We start from the raw sequence: 17638 nt of genomic DNA, 5'->3' as shown, positions 1-17638 counted from the left end.
TCTGTGCCAACGCTCTACTGGTAACCAAAATTAATTCCTTCTAGGTCTAATGGTTATATGGGAAAGGTTTCATGGTTAGAAAAATGCAATAGATTTGGTCACAACTCTTTGTGTTTTCATCTGATTCTCTACTTTTGGCTGAGAGTAAAATTTCTGATTCAAAGGCGTAGTGATGAGTATAATTAACTTTTTCATTAAGTATTTTTTAAAAATTTAAATACCACCCAGATGGTTTTATCATAAGATAGGTGTAACTATTGGTGTTGGAAGACATTGTCATTAATTATGTTTCTTAAGACAGCTGAAATAAACAGGGAATTGCAGAGATGACATTTTATTTGCTGATCTTCTTCTTGTGAGAAGAAAGCAAACAACCTGTGTTCAGTGAACTTGCCGAAACTTTAGGGAGCTGAATCAACTCGTTTGTGTAGATTCTTATGGGGAGACTAGAGAAAAACTGGGATTTTTGATGAATGAAATAGCTTCCACAAAAGTGGACCAAAAAGGTGGGCATAGCTCTCTGAGATGATATAGAAAAGGTTATTCTTTGTACTGGCTCCCCCAAAAGGGTGAAGGTTTGTCTGAATAGGATTTTATCTGAATTGATTCCCTCATCCCAGCTATAAATCAAGACTTGAGTGGTGCACTGGGGAGTATAAGACACTGAGTTATAAATCAAGGCTTGAACACTGTACCTGTGAGTATAAAACACTTGATGTTGTACAAGTCAAAGCTCAAAAAGTGCCTGTGTGAAAAGCTTGGGGAGATAAATGGTGGCACTTGAACCCTGGCTGTTTGGAATATGAACTGGGGTTAGTTGTCTCATTTCAACTTTAGCTCTTGAACACACATGTACCTCACAATTGCTGACTCAAACCAAAATCCTCCAGTCTCATTCCTGCCTGCTGAGATGGCAAACACTTCTGGAGTTATTTCTGTATGCAGTCTTCTTAAAAATGAATTTCTTGGTGTGTACTGTACTTCGCATGAAAGAAAGGGAATGTTCTTTTGATAGCAGGAGCTTCTGTATTTTGGTATCAAACATAATGAAAAATTCTTATGTAATTTAAATGTGTATTTTATTGAAGGAAGATGGCTCCTTTTCATTTACTTATAAGGTGGCATGTTTTCATCTGGGGTTGTCCTAAGCTTTCTAGACAATCTGTTGTGAAGAAGGATTGTGGCTCCGTTGCCAAGTGATTTACTTTGACTGAGAGTTCTTTTAACTCTCCTGAAGAATACTGATCAGGGATTTTATCTTCGGGTCCCCCTGATTCATACAGATTAAATCAACTGCTTGTAAAGAGCCCATATCAAATTAATGCAGTATTGACAATTCTGTGTGGAATCTGAAGGACATACATGGTCATGGATGAAATGTAAATCACATTGTTACTCTGAGACTGATTCATGGCCTCGTGATCCAGGCATTGTTGAAGTTGTCAGTTGTGAGGTGTGTGAAGAATCAGTAGAGGAGGTATCATAAGTTATCTGCTTTTACTTCATTATTTCTTTCTTTTCTGTAAATGGCCCTGATTTGTGAGGTAAGGCTCACATGATCACTCAGAAATTTAGTAAAACTGTTATAGAAAAGATTAAATACCTGTGCTGGCAGTCTTCCTGAACACTCTGTCTGTTAGCTATTAAAACTACTTTTACTTCCATATTGTTGAAAGTCCTGACAAGGTTTTATTAGTTCCCTTCTCAGCATCTTTTTAATAAGCCAAAAATTTGCCATCTTTCTAGTATCCTTTCATTCTCGTACAAATAAGAGTGAGATTTATTGTGGTACTCCACCTGTGCAAGGTAGGAGACATTAACTTGTTGGGCTATAATACCTTGACTTCAAGTTGAATTACAGTTCAAATTTCAGTGTCTCAGGGATGCATTACAGCCTTTGCTTTGAAGAGTTATGGTTTAAACAAGGTGTATCAGAACAAGGTAAATAAATTGGGGTGAGTGCTCTTTGTTTAGGTGCAGAACCTCTTTAAGTAGAGGACAATTGTCACTGTACAGAAATCTGGGAAGCCTTACTTAGTATCAGTGTGAAAACTGCACCTCTCCATCCGTGCATAATCCCATTTCCAACTGTACCTCTTCCCAGTCTTCTCATAAGCACAAGTTTTAATCTTTCTTAAAAGTGCAGATGGAAACTTAAGGGAAATTGGTTTGCAACAAAACAGAGCACTAGTATTCTTTTTAGGTTGAAAAATGCTCTATTCCTGTGTTTTTGAAGGCTTTTGTGCTGATAGTGGCTCAATTTATGAACAGAAAAAAGTGTGTCCCTTCTGTGCTCTCACCTGTGTAACTAATATTAGAAGTCTTCCTTCTGGAAGATGCTGAATATCTAATTTCTAATGGTGGAGGATGGTTGAAGTGACCTCGAGGTTCATGCTTTCCTGACACACTAGGTAAATGTTCCTTTCTTCAAAGTATTCCTTACTGGAAGTGAATGAGAAACCCCCACTGCACTGCCTGGAGTCTAATTGCCTGTTCAGCACAGTAGCAGAAAATCCTGAGTTCAATTTCTGCTGATTATGAACACAGAAGTTGTGGGGGTTTTGACTGCCTACTGCAGAAGTTGGGTTGCAGTTTGTGTTCTCCGTACAGCAAACTATTGCCCAGTGATACAGAAGAAACCAAGACATCCCCCCCTGATTAGGGAAGTGCTAAGGTTGGGAGAGTTTGTGTTTTGAAAGGGATGGAACTGAGTGTAGTTATTGTTGGGTAACATCAAAGTCATGGAAAACTAGGGTGGAACACTATCTAAGACTCGTATGTATTGTTCACTCAGGGGGAAAAACCTAAACTTAATTAAATTATTTAATTAAGGACTATCTTGTTGAGTACAAACAGGCAAAACTACAATTTGTAGTTGTAAGTCAGAGTGCATGTTTTCAGACTTCTGAATTCTTGGTTTGAGTTCTAATACTGTAGCATAGATTTAATGTTATCTAAATACATTTTTCAGTAGCCCATTTGCATATTTCTACATTTTATAACTTTTTTCTCTTTCGTAGATTGGTTTAATTCCCCTTTGAAGTTTTCTTCATTGTTGTTTAATCGGTGACCTTAGGCTAAGGAAGTAAATGTCAAATCTTAATCAGTTTCCTATTCTGTATCTTAAACGCAATTGAGTTCTTCCTTTTCAGAAAACCTCTTTAGATAAAAGCACATATTTTTATAATTGCTACATGGAACCTCTTGTAACCCTTTCTTGTTGCTTGTTTCCAACTTGTGGGTACCCAAACTTTTCTGTTTACATAATCTTTACCAGATGATCTGACCTGAATTTAAAGCAAGAGGAAAAAAAAAAATGCACCTGTAGGTTCTTCCTTGCAGTAAAGTTGCCAAGCTCATGTCATCTGTGTAAAGTAATTTTATTATTGGAAGGCATCTAAAGAGCATGGCAGCAGCCCTGCTACCTTTATCCTTCCTCTTTGGAAGAAAATTCCAAATGACTATCACTTATTTGGTTAATATTGAGGGTATGACCAAGTTTCTGGGTGCTGTGATCACTCAGGCTCTAAAAGCTGTAGTTGCTGTCCTGAGGCAAAGCAATCACATTTTCATATCAGCTGAAATGAACACGGTGTTCCTACAACTGTGTTTACAAGGATTTATGCTGAACTGTGTTATCACAGTTTAAGAATCATCCTAGAAAATTCAGGAGTCATCTAGGAAGGCTAAAATAATTGTATTTGCTGTAAGTAGTGCAGATATTTATAAAAACCCCACAGGTCATAGATGGCAATAGAAAGAGTTGCAGCTGAAACTTAAACATTCATAGCCTGAAATACTCCTGTGGACTATCCGTCATATGGGCACCCATTTGAATGAGTATTTGTGAAGTGTTTCATGCATAAGGTGCTTGGCTCTGCTAATGAAGTTGTAAATATGCATTAATGACAGGACTGTGGCTGGTAACTCATTCAGTTTCTACAATGTTCTCTGCCGTTAAAACTCAAGTGACAACTTAGAGCTGGGTGTCCAAACGTTCCCCTGGAACAGGGTGAACACTTTGGACTTCCTTTTTCAGCACAAGAGGAAGCATCTTTCAAAGATAAATTAAAGGCATATAATTACCAAAATGGTGGTTTAGATTTTTTTAAGTGCAGTTCCAAGGAGAGAGGTCACCTGAGGGCTGAGCAAATGAACATTCGTTCCTCAAAGGGAGGAAGGGAAGGCTCTTAAGGGGGTTAAGAGATCAGTGTGCAGATTTTTGGTAGGATGTCACCCTGGAGAACCTAGACACTTATTTTGGCCGTCACAGAGCAGCAAACAATGAATTTCTTCCTAAGAGGAGGCAAAAAAGGTCTCTGTTTAAAGAAGGAGTAGCTTTTGTTCAAAAAATATAGCTCGGAGGAGTGCACTTTTCCCAGAAAGGTGTAGCATTGGAAGCAGTAATGTGTCAACTGCCGTGGCACAAATCTCAGTTAAGACAGGCACTGAAGGATGAAGCAAAGAAGGCAGCTCATTGTTAGCTTGCTCAGAGTTGGTGTTTTTATGGTTGTTGTTTGAGAATGTAGTTAATTACCTCACCATGATCTACCTTGTTTTATACATTGTGAAACAATATTATACTGCTACTGAAGCCATTGTAAAAGCAGAATTTTGTTGTTTTTCTTATTCACTGCAAGTAAAGGGATTGTTGCTGTTCTTTTCAGCAAGTGCAGTGTCCTTGTTTCTGCCTCAGGTTCAAGCTTAGGATATTGAGCAATTACTTGAACCAATTTAGATCCTGCTGCAAACTTGGTTCAATTCCTTCTGGCAAATTTTAGACCTCACTTAGAATTACACCTGAAGAAGGCTGGCATCCTTATGTTGCTAGTTTTTCTCCTTGTTTTGGGGTTTTGGTTTCCTGTGAGAATTTTACCAGAGAATTAGCTAGCACTCATGCACACAAATTACAACTGTCTCTCAATATAAATGTAGGCTTGGTGGTTTTCCCGTTTGAATTTTTGAATTAAATCTCCTCCCTACTCCCCCCAGGCTTCCACAGTGTCTAAATGTGAGTTAGCTCACTAGGAATCTATGCTAATGTCATCTTGTATTTGTGGACTCAAGTGCATTTATGCTGTATAGGTTAATTCAGATTAGCCCAACTGTTCAAGCCATTGGTGTTCACAACCAGGAAATTCTCATTCAGGCAGCACAGAGCAGCTCCATTAGTGCAACTGCTGAAGCATGAAATAACAGCCCCAGCCCTAGTCACAATGGAGCAGTGAGAAAGGCCTCAGAAAACAGAGCTTTTGTTTTCAGTGTAGCTTTACCAAACATGCAAAGGCATCACTGGCTTTATCAACCTCACCCCTCCTCTGTGTGGTTTATTAACCTGGGAGTTCTGTAACTATGCAACACACCTGACAACGTTGTCTGAACATGCTGGGGACAGTAGGATAGGATTTTACCTGTACATCATTCTAACCATTGAAGAATTATGCATCTTATGGTGAATTTAGTTCCTAAAGAACATTTCATTGGAGTCCTTATGTGCCCCTCACCCAATTACCAATGCACAGCTCAGATGCATTGTAAGGACTTGTAAGTCAATTAAGCCCAGTAATTTTTTTTAACTCAATGGTTTTTTAGGATACTGTCCACGACCACTTGTTATCAGAGAATGAGTGAGCTGAATCTCCCATTTAGGTGTGAAAATATTTGTCATTGCCAGTACGAGGAGGTTAACTACCTTCCATTGCTTTAGCTTGTTGAAATGTGTCAAGGTGCTTTACGTTTGGTGTGTGTGTATCTATCAATCTTATCTACAACTGGATTAATGTGGGAAATGGATTTATAGAGAATTCTCAAAGCCTGACTGAAAGCTCACATAGTCTTCTGCATCTGTATGCAAACTCTGAGATAAGGTGTGCTGACTTAGAAATGCCATGGAATAGGACAGACATTGTTGAGAGAGAAATTGGACTGGAAACAAGTTTCAAATGATGACCTTGCAAATAGACCAGATACTTTGGAGAAATAGAACTATGAAAGACGCATTGTAGTAGGACCCACAAGGGGTATTTTAATAGGTGATTGGCTTAGAAGCATTAATAGCATTGTGTGGCAAAAGCTGATAGGCCAAAAAATGCTTATAATGGATTGTAATTGGGAAATAATTTGGCTTCTGATTGTGATGGCATGAATTGTAACATCTGTACCATCTCACCCTTCTCCTGAGACTGAAAATGGAATAAAATCTTTTAAAACACCTCGCTAGAACCCTATCTCTAGGTGAGAAAAGGGATTTTCCGACAGATTACTACTGTGCCTTTCGGCTTGTAGTGTAGGAGTTGGGTTGGGAATCCTTTGGCAGCAGTATTGAGAGACATCCCATAAGGAAATACTGACACGTGATGGGGAACAGCAGCTGAGGTTCATGTCACGGTTCCATGTGACAGCTCCTCAAGATGAAGCACACTATGGGCAGCAGAGTGCACTTCAGCCCTGTTTTACCCAGTCTTAGGTGAAGTTATGAAATTGCTGTTTTCTTTCTGCAGCAGCAGGAGGCCTCCAGAGGGCTGGGTGCCTGGTCATGACCCCAGAGAGGACATCTCATGCCTCTGTTAGTGGAGCTATTTTTTATTTTTTCTTCTGCCTAATTTGCTCCCTTGGGAAAACTCCTGCGGGCTTTCTGGCCCAAATGTGAGCACTAACCTGGACACAGCCAATCTAACTGCTCTGCGCAGGCACAGATCATCTGGGTAAGAAGCCCATTTTAGAATCTGGGTTTGTGTTTCAGCTTAAATTACACGAGCTGGATATTCTGCAGCTCTTACTGTTCAGCCCAGTAACTCTGCTGAAAGGCCATGCTGTGTTAGAGGAATCAGCTTTTTTCCTACCTTTGTTTTTCCTTCCTTTGTTTTTCCTACCTTTGTTTTTCCTCAGCTAGAAACGGACTAATTGTCCTAACTTGATAACAAAAACTCACATGAAATGCAGGACAGGTTTTGCCTGTGTGTGTATTCTCATGTCTCCAAGTACAGACAGAGCCATGCATGGTACCAAAGGGTATATTTTCTCTCTGGGGACTTGTCCTACATAGTTTATGAAATCAACCTTTGTGTAAGTATGCAAAAAGCTACAGGAAATTTTTTTTCCTGTGGGAAATCAAGTTTCTTTTCCAATACTGAAAGATGGAAAAGCAGCAAAGTCTGAGGTTAGAGGTGAAAATAAAGCTGATTTTGAGTAACACAATACAAATAGTGTAAAATTTCAACCAAAAAAAAGGCTGGTAGAGATTGCTGAGGCAAATAGAAACTGGCCATCTGAGATGAACATTTTGATGCTTCTGTTAACATAGCCTGACCCTGAAAGGGAGAGAAATGAAGTTGCATGAATTCAACATAAATATTTTTGTTCAAACCTCGATGGAATCCAGTTGGCATCTGCGTAAAAGTAATTTTCTCCTTAAAAATAAAGTTTGCTTCTTCATAACAGCTTTGATCTGACTCAAGGAGAGGAAAAAGTGTTTAAAAAGGCTCTAAAAGCTACCACATCTGGTTCCTTGTGCAACTGCTCTGCTGGGCAGGGTTTTTTGGCAGGGGCTGCCAGAGTCCAGATTTTTTAAGTTCTTCCCCAAAAGCACTGTCAGGTCTTTTGGAGACAAGGCTGGGGCTGTGCTTAGCTGGCTGTAGTGAACAGTACATGTTGGGAGGTACTCAGAACATGGGATGTGCAGGTTGGAATTTTCACAGCTCTGAGAGAAAGAAGAAAAGGAGCGAATCTAGTGAGTAGATCTGAAAATTCTAGGGGTCAAAATCAGGAGAATAGGAATTGAGAAAAATTGATGATACAGTGTTGAAGCTTGGGAGGAATTAAAGAGCATAAGACAGGAGAGTGTTTTTCTTCCTTTCTACTTTTGTGCCTTCCCTCACTCTTCAAGAGCTGTGATATGGGCAGACATTCTTATCCAGGCAGTGGGATGGCTGTTGCTCCCTTTCCTACTGCCATCTTTTTATCAAGCTTTGTGTTGATGTCTCTAATTATTTTTTGTGTTGCTGTGACACTACAGTGCTCTAAAACATCTCAAAATTGTCAGTTCCTCCTGAAAGCAGGAGAGAGGTAAGTGCTATACCAAGGTCAAGTAGACTGGGATACTTCTGGAAGTACCTTTAAACATCTTTGCTTGTCTTCCCTTACAGTTTAAGAAGAAATAGTTGTGAGGGGTACTCATCATCTCTGCCTTGTTATTCTGTTTGTTGTACTGTGTCCCTGCGAGGTGAGAGAGAAAACAAATAGCAGCCTCATGTCTGATTTTTTTTTTCTCTTTTATCTTAGAAGTAAAAATTTAAGCTAAACCACTCTAATGGAGGCTTATTGCCCTTTATTCCTGCACCTTAATGTCCTGGAGTCAGGAATGCTCATGTAATAAAGTAAATTGAGAGAAAACAAGAAGATCTAATTGATTTCTCAGTTGTAGTGCTAATTCCAGCTTGCGCTCAATTATTCCTCTGATGATAAACCAGCCACTATTGTTTTTCTTTTATTTATTTTTTTTTTTGAGTGGAGTTGGCTGTATCAAGATATTTCAGGCAAAATACAGTCCCTGCTACTTCATTTACTCTAGAGTTGACTAATCACTGGGACATTTGAGCTGTTACGTGGCAAAGAGAGAGCTATAAGCTGATTACTGAGAGTTCAGAAAATTAATGTTTTAAAGTTCTGAGCAGAGAGATAAGGGCTTCCTGAAGATATGCTGAGATGTGATGTTCTTTCTTGTCCTTATCAAGTTGTTGGTGAAGCTGCCCCTTCTATACTGAACCATGATGTAATCCTGTTCTGCTGTGAAAGATTTCAGTTGTTCACTTGGTTGGTTCTTTTCCCAGCTAACCAGTACCAGATATTTGTTCCTTCCACTGAAAATTCAGCAGCTGGTCACTGGTTGATTGGCCTTTAACACTGTCTTAATTATCCCTATCAAGAGGCCTTTTGGCTTTAATTATGTCCATGTCTGTTGCAGTAGAAAGAGGTCACAGACAAGTGCTATTTCTTGCAGTTCTAGAAGTCTCAGCTAACTCGAATATAGGAATTTTGCGAAGGTTTGGTGCTTTGTAAGAACTAGCAATCAAAATGTCAGAGGAAGGAAAGGACGACGGGAAATGATGCACTCAGTGTTGCCGAGGTCAGTGACAAGTGTTCCGTTCTAGTCCAACTCTGGTTCTGTCCTTCCTTGTTCTCAGAAGACTTCTGAAGCCCTAATTAGGAGATGACATTGCTATCATATGAACTAGAATACTGCAGAATGTTTTGTAGATGTCCAAAGGTAGCACTGATGATATGATGTTGAGATGGTGAGTTAACAGACATATCCAATGGACAAGTTGATGAAAGAAAAACAGTGTGAGGATGAAGGCAAAAAATTTCCTGGAGTCACAAAGGTGTTGTCAAAACAACCAAACCACCCTCCCCATCCTCCAGCAGTGCCTACCCCACCCAAAAACGAAAAGGAAAAAAAAGAAGGCGACTGCAGAACAAGACTGCCACCTTATTGTGAACATTATAGTTCAGATAACAGAAGCTTTGAGGTCTGTCACGATCACAGCTTGAGTTTCATTCAACCCTGGTGTCCACATCAAAGCTTTGATGAATATTAATGGCAATTTCAAACCCCTCTCAAAAGCTGCCTGAGAAAAGTACCTTTTTCAAATCAGTAGTGGTAATAGCTGTTGTCAGGTACTTGAAGGTAATAAGCACTGAAGGGACAAGGGAAACACTAGGGGCAACCAAAAAAATATTTTTTTTTTTATGTGACTGCTAACTGGGTTATTTTCATAAGTCAGGCAGCCTAAATTGATTGATAAGATGTGAGCAAAGCTGCAACCATTTTGGATGGGGATGGTGGAAAGAAATACCTCTGCTTACTACTGAAACTTGGCACCTTGTCTGATATCTGAATTGTAGCATACCTGCCCTCTAAACACAAAAGTGATTTGATGGTGTTGCTTTGAAAGCTCCACAGCTCACACATGGAATATGAAAAACATGTAATCGTTAATACTATTTTTGTTTTACCTAAATCCACATATTGTGCTTTTCTTGTTTGAATGCAAGTAGTTGTGCTGAATCCCGATGTTTGGCCACAGCTCAGCTGATGAAACCACAGTATTCTGTTCTTTTCAGACTACATGAATTGTTTATCTAAGATCTGTATATGGAGATCATTGATTTTTGTGGCATGAACCTTGATTTTGTTTGGGAGCATTATCCCGTGTGGGTTATGTGACCTTTCATCAGTACTGGAACAGGTCATAGTGGCTTTTGAGATGGAAATAAAATGTCTGACAATCTGTTGTGTGTACTCTATTAAAACTGGTCTAAGTAATATGAAAATGAATTGTTTCTGCCTAGATTTACTGCTACCTCATTTACTACCGGATATTTAGCAAGGGATACAAGGCTCAAGAGTCCTTGCTATGAATTCTAAAATATTAAACCAGTACTAATTCGCAGGAGCTATTTTGGACCCGTTCTTCTGAGTGTGCATCAAGGCAGTCTTGACATTGTAAAGATCTTTTACTCCTTGTTTTTTCTGCAAAATGTCCTCCAATGAATGAAACAGGAGGGGTGATTTAGGTGACTACTTTGACACTGAAGAAAAATAGTGATTTCTTAAGTGTTTATGTAAGGCTCAGGGGTTTTGTAACACTTTTTTCTCCTAATTCAGTTAGCTTCTTCAAAGAATTCACTGTTTACTGCTGCTATTGCCAAAGTACAGAAAAGTAAAGATGCATGCATTTCCTCATAGCTTAAAGAAAGAATTTTTCTTTGAGTGTAAGAGGGCACAGGTTTCAGCAAAACAGGCTGAGAAACTAGCCTGAGGGCTTGTGTAATGTATAAAAATACTGAGCTCTGCAATAGCAGAACCAACCTGCAAATTTAGCTCTAAATATCTAAGAAGCTCCACATGAGGAGAGGTGTCATGATGCCTTGCTAGGAGGAAGGCATTTCTGATAGTTCCTGCTTTAAAGTGACTCATTTTGGAAACAAGGGAAACAAGAACTGCCTCAGGGGAGGGTTTTGTGTGTCAAGAGGTGCCAAATGCACTCACCTAGCAGGTGATTGTCCAGTCATGCTCTAGTGAGGGCACCAGTAAGATTAATCTCTTTCTCTTAAAAGCCTGAGTCACTCTGAAGGCAAATGTATTGCTTCTACCCTATGTATTAGGCCTGTAGAAGTGTTTTATACTGTCATATGCCTACTTTCTTACCCTTTCCTAAAATATTTCTTTGAAGGATTAAAGCATTAAACGAGTTTACCTTAAGGAAGCATCAATTGCTGGAATAATGAAGCTTGAGGGATTTGTGCTCTGGTAGTTATGAGCTTTTTGCTTGTAAAAAGATAAGGTGCCTTCTTGCCAAGTAGAATTAGCTGAATGTTAATGTTTATGTGCTTGATAGTGTTGGGTCACTGGCCAGTGGCTGCTGTCTTCTGGAAAGGCCACCGAAAGTCAGTGTCACAAAAAGTACTTAAGCATAGTGAAAAGCATATAAAAATGGTAGAAGTACAAAATTGTTCCCTTCCCCACCATCTGATTATTCTCTAAAGGTTTGCCTGTGATTCGAAGCATGTTTTCTTGTTAGAACCAGCAGACTGATGGCACTGACCTGAGAACAGAAGTTATCTCCCTGTTCTTAAGAAGTACAATTTGCTTTAGCTGGGTTTTATGCAGCCCTTCAAAAAAAATCAAGATTTTGGGGTGTTTTGATGCAAATTAGTTGTGTGGTCTCTCTGAGTAGCTTAACAAGGCCAGAAACTCAAGTAGTAGCTGCAGCATGTGCTCCAGCTGGTAGCTGAACTGTGTGAAGACACAAAAGACCTGTGTATTAATCACAAGCAAAACTGTTCATTGATTTCTCTCCCTGCTGCTCCTTCCCCCCTGTGGCTACAAGAAGTCAGTGGCTGAAAATTACAGTAGATGAGCCTATTGCTGTTGGACTGGCTGGGTAAGGTCCACACCTGGGGAATAGTTATTTCCTTGGTGGATAAGCTGAATTTTGGAGCAGCTACCACTGAGCAGCGGTGATGTATCTCAAGGTTAACCCATATTTCTATCTGGCCCGGGCCTTTATTTTTGCATTCAGTGCTACCTCTTCCCTCATGCTGTTTTGAGTCTCCTGCCTTATACTCCATCTCAATTCGAGACATCTGCTGTCAGCCCCACTCAAGGGTTCCTTTGGCTTTGTGCCAGGCTTTTTCCTTCCTTCTCAGCTTTTTCTAGAAAGTCAGTCTTCTGTCTTTGCCTTGAGTATCTTGCCGTGCTCTGCTGCCAGAGCCACTCTTGCAGCTGGTGGACTTCAGGCTTTTTCTGTTGGGTGCACATCTCTAAATTCTGGTTCCTTCGATTTTTGTTCTTCCCTTTGATTTCCGTTTTACTGGGTGAGCAAGTTTTCTCCTTTTCTGGAGATTCCTGCTACACAGGGACTCAGTGAAATGGAATTTATGGGAAGGGCTGTCCCAGTGCTTAAAAGCCTTTATCACTGCTATGTGTGCATTACTAGACACTAGCGTGTCTTGGTACAATTTAAATCTGCGTGTAAATGCCTATGATAACGTTCTTCCATTATTTCTCTCCAGCCTAATTGCATAAATGCCATTATTTTAATTTGCATATGCATTGTGGCAAGTGTCTGTGTTATGTCATGTATTGGCACATGTCACACTGCTATGTCCAGTAAATGTCCTGTGATGTTTAGCATGTTGGAAAACATAGCAAATGAATTTTAAAACTTCCCTCCAGTGACGGTGGCTGCTCCATGTATGTAGAAAATCCAGACAATTTGGGACATTAGGAAAGGGATGACAAAGATGGCAGGAATCCTGGAAGTCATTTCGGTGAGGCTCAAAGCACAATATGATTTCTACTTGAATGATAATATTTCCCTGAGCATGATACACAAAGTACTTTGTAATAGTAAAATGCTGTTATTATTTTATTTTTATTTATTATTTATTTTATTTTATTATTTGTTTATTCATTGCTTTACTGTTTATTAAAACCCAACTTTCATGGGTTTTTTTGTTTCTGTAGTGAATGTCAGAATACTCCCTATGACCTCATGCAGGTCCCCAAAGCAGGAAACTGCTGACCAGAAAAATAGTTTATTTTCCCACCTACTGAGACATGGCTTAGAGTCTCTGCCAAGCAGCTGCCTGTGGTGCTTCCACTCATACTCTGATCAGCTTCTTCCACAGTAGAATGTCAAAAAATACTCCATTTGCTTCAATTTGTTTTCAGGGAAAAGGTCAGCCTTGTAAGCCCTAACCAGCCCCTGCTTTTGTCAAACAACTTGTGAGGAAAAGCAAAAGCCAAAAATATTACCTCAAATTTAAATGCATTGATTTTAAGGGAAATGCCCAGGTTCAGTGGACAGTGACTGGAGCTTATGGAAACATGCCTTTTTGAAACAAAGTCTAATTTCCATATAAATATGATGGTTGGAACACACTGAATATTGCTTGCAACAGTAATGGAGTTTACTCGATGAAGCTATTGTTTTCCAATGCATATATATCTCAGTGAGAGTGAAATATTTGGAGAAATGGAATAGCCACGATAACAGGGATGTCCTGCTGCTGCTAACCAGAGGACATTAAAATTAATGCTGTAAACTCCCTGTGATCAATCCTTTGTAAAGGCAATGTTGGAACAGAGTTTTTGGAGTGGCACCTTCACATCTGTGAGCTCTCAGAGGCACAGACTGTGTGGGTCCTGTGGTGTCCCTCCGTGAGGATAGAGCTAATAATGCAATTCTTATGTGAAAGTAAGGAAAACAGAGATCCCATCTCTGTGTGAGCGCTGGGGATGGGGGGAGGAGTGTTATTTCTGTGTGTGGTTTTTTTCTTTTTTTTTTTTTTCTGAGGTGATTTCATGTATCTGCAAATAAATTTGGAGTGTAGTGCTTTCCAGGACAGCACATTGATTCCTCCGTATCTCAAATTTACTACCCCTAAACTGAAGAATTTATACACAGGGCTTCTGATGGGGTGGGTGTACCTTTTTGATTCTTTAGAATAAGTACTAGTTCTAAGGCTAAGTATGTTTTTTGCACGTAGGCAAGACTTTTATGGATCTCAGGATTTTCAGCAACAGCATGTGGAAAAAAAATGCATGAGGCAAAGAAAAATTTGGTTAAAATCTGATTTTCAGTCCCTACTAAGAACTGATTAACTAAATTAGTTCTATCAGGTCCATTTTTGAAAACTGAGTATATAAAGAATGATAATTATTTGCTGAGCATATTGTGTAAACTGAAAAAAAAAGATTCTCCAAGTTGCAGGTCTTGAAAGAAAGATAATTAGAGCAAAACAACAAAAAGAAAGATAATTAGAAAAAAAGACAGATAATTAGAACAAAACCACAAAAGGTAATTAGACAACAATTAGCTGATGGTGAACAGCACAGTGCAGATCACTCATGTATTTTTTGAATGTTTCCCAGAAATTGAGAAATGCAGGACTTATGCTGGGAGACTTTTGTTAGAAATGAGAAAGGTAATCAGTTCAAAAGATAACTTGAAAGTTTGAGGTTTGTGTGGCTGAGTGGGATGCACTTTTTGTTTAAAAAGTTATCACTGAATGACAATCACTATTAGGTGTGAGTTCCAAATTTCATACTAAAGATGTTAAGTGCCAGCATATAGGACATGGAGTGCTGCTTTCATCTGAAGCTCACTCATGGAGGTTTTGTAGCTCCTATTCAGTTGGAAAATAATATTACTGAAGGTAGCACTGGCAAGTAGTTGTGGAAATCTGAGTGGTTTTTCTTGTCTATTTATATATTACAGCTGAACTACTGCAGCAAATTGAACATTTTAATTTCTGTTTGCCATTGCTATGAAATTAAATAATAGGGCAAATTAGAGTTGAAAACTCATATGTGCAGTGATTTTTTTTTTTTACAGTAAGTTACCAGCCTTTAATATTTGGAGCAAATTAATAGGTAATTAAAATATACATTGAAGATGCCAGAATGTGCAAGACAGACTGCACGTGTAGCTTCTCTTTTGGGGCAGTTTAACCTTCACAGTGACACAGACTAACAGGTTATCTAGGGGGGCTTGTTCTTTGATTGTCGTCCTGAGAAAATGCGATTCCCTTTGTCCAAGCCACACACCAAGCTTTAGATCCAGTAGGTTTGGCCAGGGAGAGAAAGTCGTCAACCTGCGTTTAGGATGATATCTTTGACTTATAAAGAAATCTGCTCTGCTGAGATCTGAAGGAAATAGGGCTTCACGGGTTTTGATTTTCACTTAAATAGTGCAGTTCTGTATTGACCTGCTACTACCTGTGCTCTGCTGAGCCCCCACTGCTGCCAGAGTGGTGATTTGCACATTTTTTGAAAGTTTGGATTAATTTATCTACAAGTCAGAGAATATCAAACAAAATTCAATTGCTTTCTGAAATCAATTATACTGTAAGTGAAGCAAATTTAATTCCTACTAATGTGTTTTTCTTAATGCCAAGGGGTCTAATAAAATCAATGCTTGTAAAGAAGCATGAAGTTTTGTAGGGAATTTTGTTTACATACCTTTGCAGATATAACAGCTTTTCTAGTGTTATGTTTTCCTAATGAAAAATGTAATTCCTAAAGCAGATATTTTGGATTAGATTGCTATGAGGATTTAATATTTTGTAATTACGTTTGTTTTGCACATAGACTAGCAGTTGGTGAGTGGACGTGTTTATCCACTATTCTAATTGAACTTCAATGGAAACTTGATAAACACCAATAAAGCACCTTATACACCATCCTGCAAAGAATTTTTCTTAAAATCAGACTGTACTCCAGGAATTCTTTCTTTGGAAATGATAAATATAATGCAGACTTTCCTTAAACCCATTAGATTTTTATGCAAATACAATGATTAAACAAGCCCTAAGTCAATCTGTTTATTTTACATTAATTAAAAGATACAATTGCTGCAATATCTGGGGGAGTTGGGCACCTTTTCTACAGATAAGCTTGCTAAGCTCTGCACTTGGTGAAAGGCTACCTAAACAAGAAAGTGGCAAAATACCTGTATAATTAAAGGTTATTTTCCATCTGCATCTGTTAGATGCATGTCTGTTTTTCAGGGTGAAGATTTCAGTAGCTCTTTCACTGCTAGGAGAAATTCCAGATCTTTCAAAATGCGAGTTGGCCTTGGTTTTCTTACCAAGAAAAAAAAAAGGAAAGATCCAAGTAACGGTAAGTACCTTATACCTTGTACCTCTTTGTGTACTTCAGATGCAGAGTGCTCAGATTGCCACCAGCATCAAGTCCCTTTAGCTCAGATTTTTGACTTCTTTAAATGCTCACTTCTTGAGCATTTAAACCTGAAGAGGAACAGGAGAACTGGTATCACCTGGTATTTGCCTGTACCCTCTGCAAGCCTCTTGCTCTAGAGATTGAGCTCCTTGTGCTGGTATATAACTGCAGAGGGAAAATTCCACGTGACATGGAGACAGCCAGTCGTTCAGGCATAAAATAAAACCACTAAGAGGTCTAAAGCTGTGCACAGGTATTTTCAGATTGTGTCCTAAAGACTTGTGTGAAGCAAAACATGCCAACAGCAAGATCAAAGCTACCAAATCTCTTAAATGCTCAGCAGGTTACTCTGGGCATTTCCTTTTCCTTTATCAGCCAGTGTATATTCCCTGTAGATGGCTAAGGCACTGGAAATGCCAGGATTCTTTGCCAAGGTCTGGTGCATACTTGTGGTCTTGGAAGCAGCTGAGGTTGGGACGTTAGGGACGGTTCTCCCTGTCGTGTTTGCAGTGAGCATATTTTCAGATTAGTTTAATTAAGTATGTTAGACCTCTTTCTTTTTTTTTTAATGTGGAAAAGGCCAGGTTCTGAAACTACATTAAGTATAAGTGACAGGTATGCTACAAAATTTATTAAGAAGTCTGTTTTGTGGTTGCTAGGTCAAGTAGTTGTCCTGTATAGGATTTATTTAAGGGGAGCTTAAAAGTTTATGGAAGATGATGCCTCATGCTGGAAGGAAGACACAAGAAAGCTGTAGGATCTATCATGTGTGTTTTTGAGGACAAGTTAGACAAGTATCCATCAGGAATGACCTAATTCTGGTGGTTGTATGATGGAATGAAAGAAGGACTGGCTGCCCTTGTTTATGAGCACTCAATTCTGCTTGAGCTGGGAGGAACAATTGCTCTAGTACTTGCCTGTGTTTGAATTCCCATTTCTGAGGAACTCTGCTGTACTACAAGATCATCTTTTTGATGCCTTTTGTCAAAACCAGCCTTTTTTATACAGTTAAGAGACTGGTTCTGGTCTGTGAGCTCTGGATCTCTGTGCCTGATTGCTGTCTGCAAGTGTGTGTAGAGGAGAGTTGAGTCAACCCTCATCAAAGGATCGAACTGAGAGCTGCTCTTAATTTGTTACCTTCAGTGTTCTGTCCTGTTTTTCTCTGTAGCTACTACACTGTAGTAAGGCTTTGATGGACCATCATGTGTGTTGTAACTGTGTCTTAAAGTCCAGGAATGAGGGTTGAAGAGAATTCTCACTTCTGACATCCCCTGGTGGAAACAGAGGGTCTGTCAATGCTCTCATAGCTGAGGGCCAGCTACTTAAGAGGTGTTTGTGCTTTCGTTAACTAAATACTGTCAAGGTTAGCACCAGCTGCTTAACCAGCTT

The 17638-nt window shown here is 39.2% G+C and overlaps 1 long non-coding RNA gene across 6 annotated transcripts in view; it reads left to right on the top strand.

Annotated features, from left to right (window-relative positions):
- The window catches only part of LOC136295293 (uncharacterized), a 96808-nt gene that overhangs the window by 27071 nt on the left and 52099 nt on the right, over positions 1-17638 (top strand). For 5 of the 6 annotated variants that reach the window (XR_010722628.1, XR_010722627.1, XR_010722631.1 and 2 more), the window contains exon 2: positions 16059-16189. This is a non-coding gene — a long non-coding RNA (uncharacterized lncRNA). The remainder of the gene's footprint in view (positions 1-16058; positions 16190-17638) is intronic. The other variant, XR_010722632.1, reaches the window with a different exon arrangement.

Source organism: Chamaea fasciata, unplaced genomic scaffold (genome assembly GCF_029207755.1).
Source record: "Chamaea fasciata isolate MVZ Bird 193981 ecotype frontalis unplaced genomic scaffold, bChaFas1.0.hap1 SCAF_11, whole genome shotgun sequence".
In the NCBI taxonomy this organism is placed as follows: domain Eukaryota; kingdom Metazoa; phylum Chordata; class Aves; order Passeriformes; family Sylviidae; genus Chamaea; species Chamaea fasciata.
Note: the sequence above shows the minus strand (reverse complement) of the source record. Positions and strands in the feature narration are given on the sequence as shown.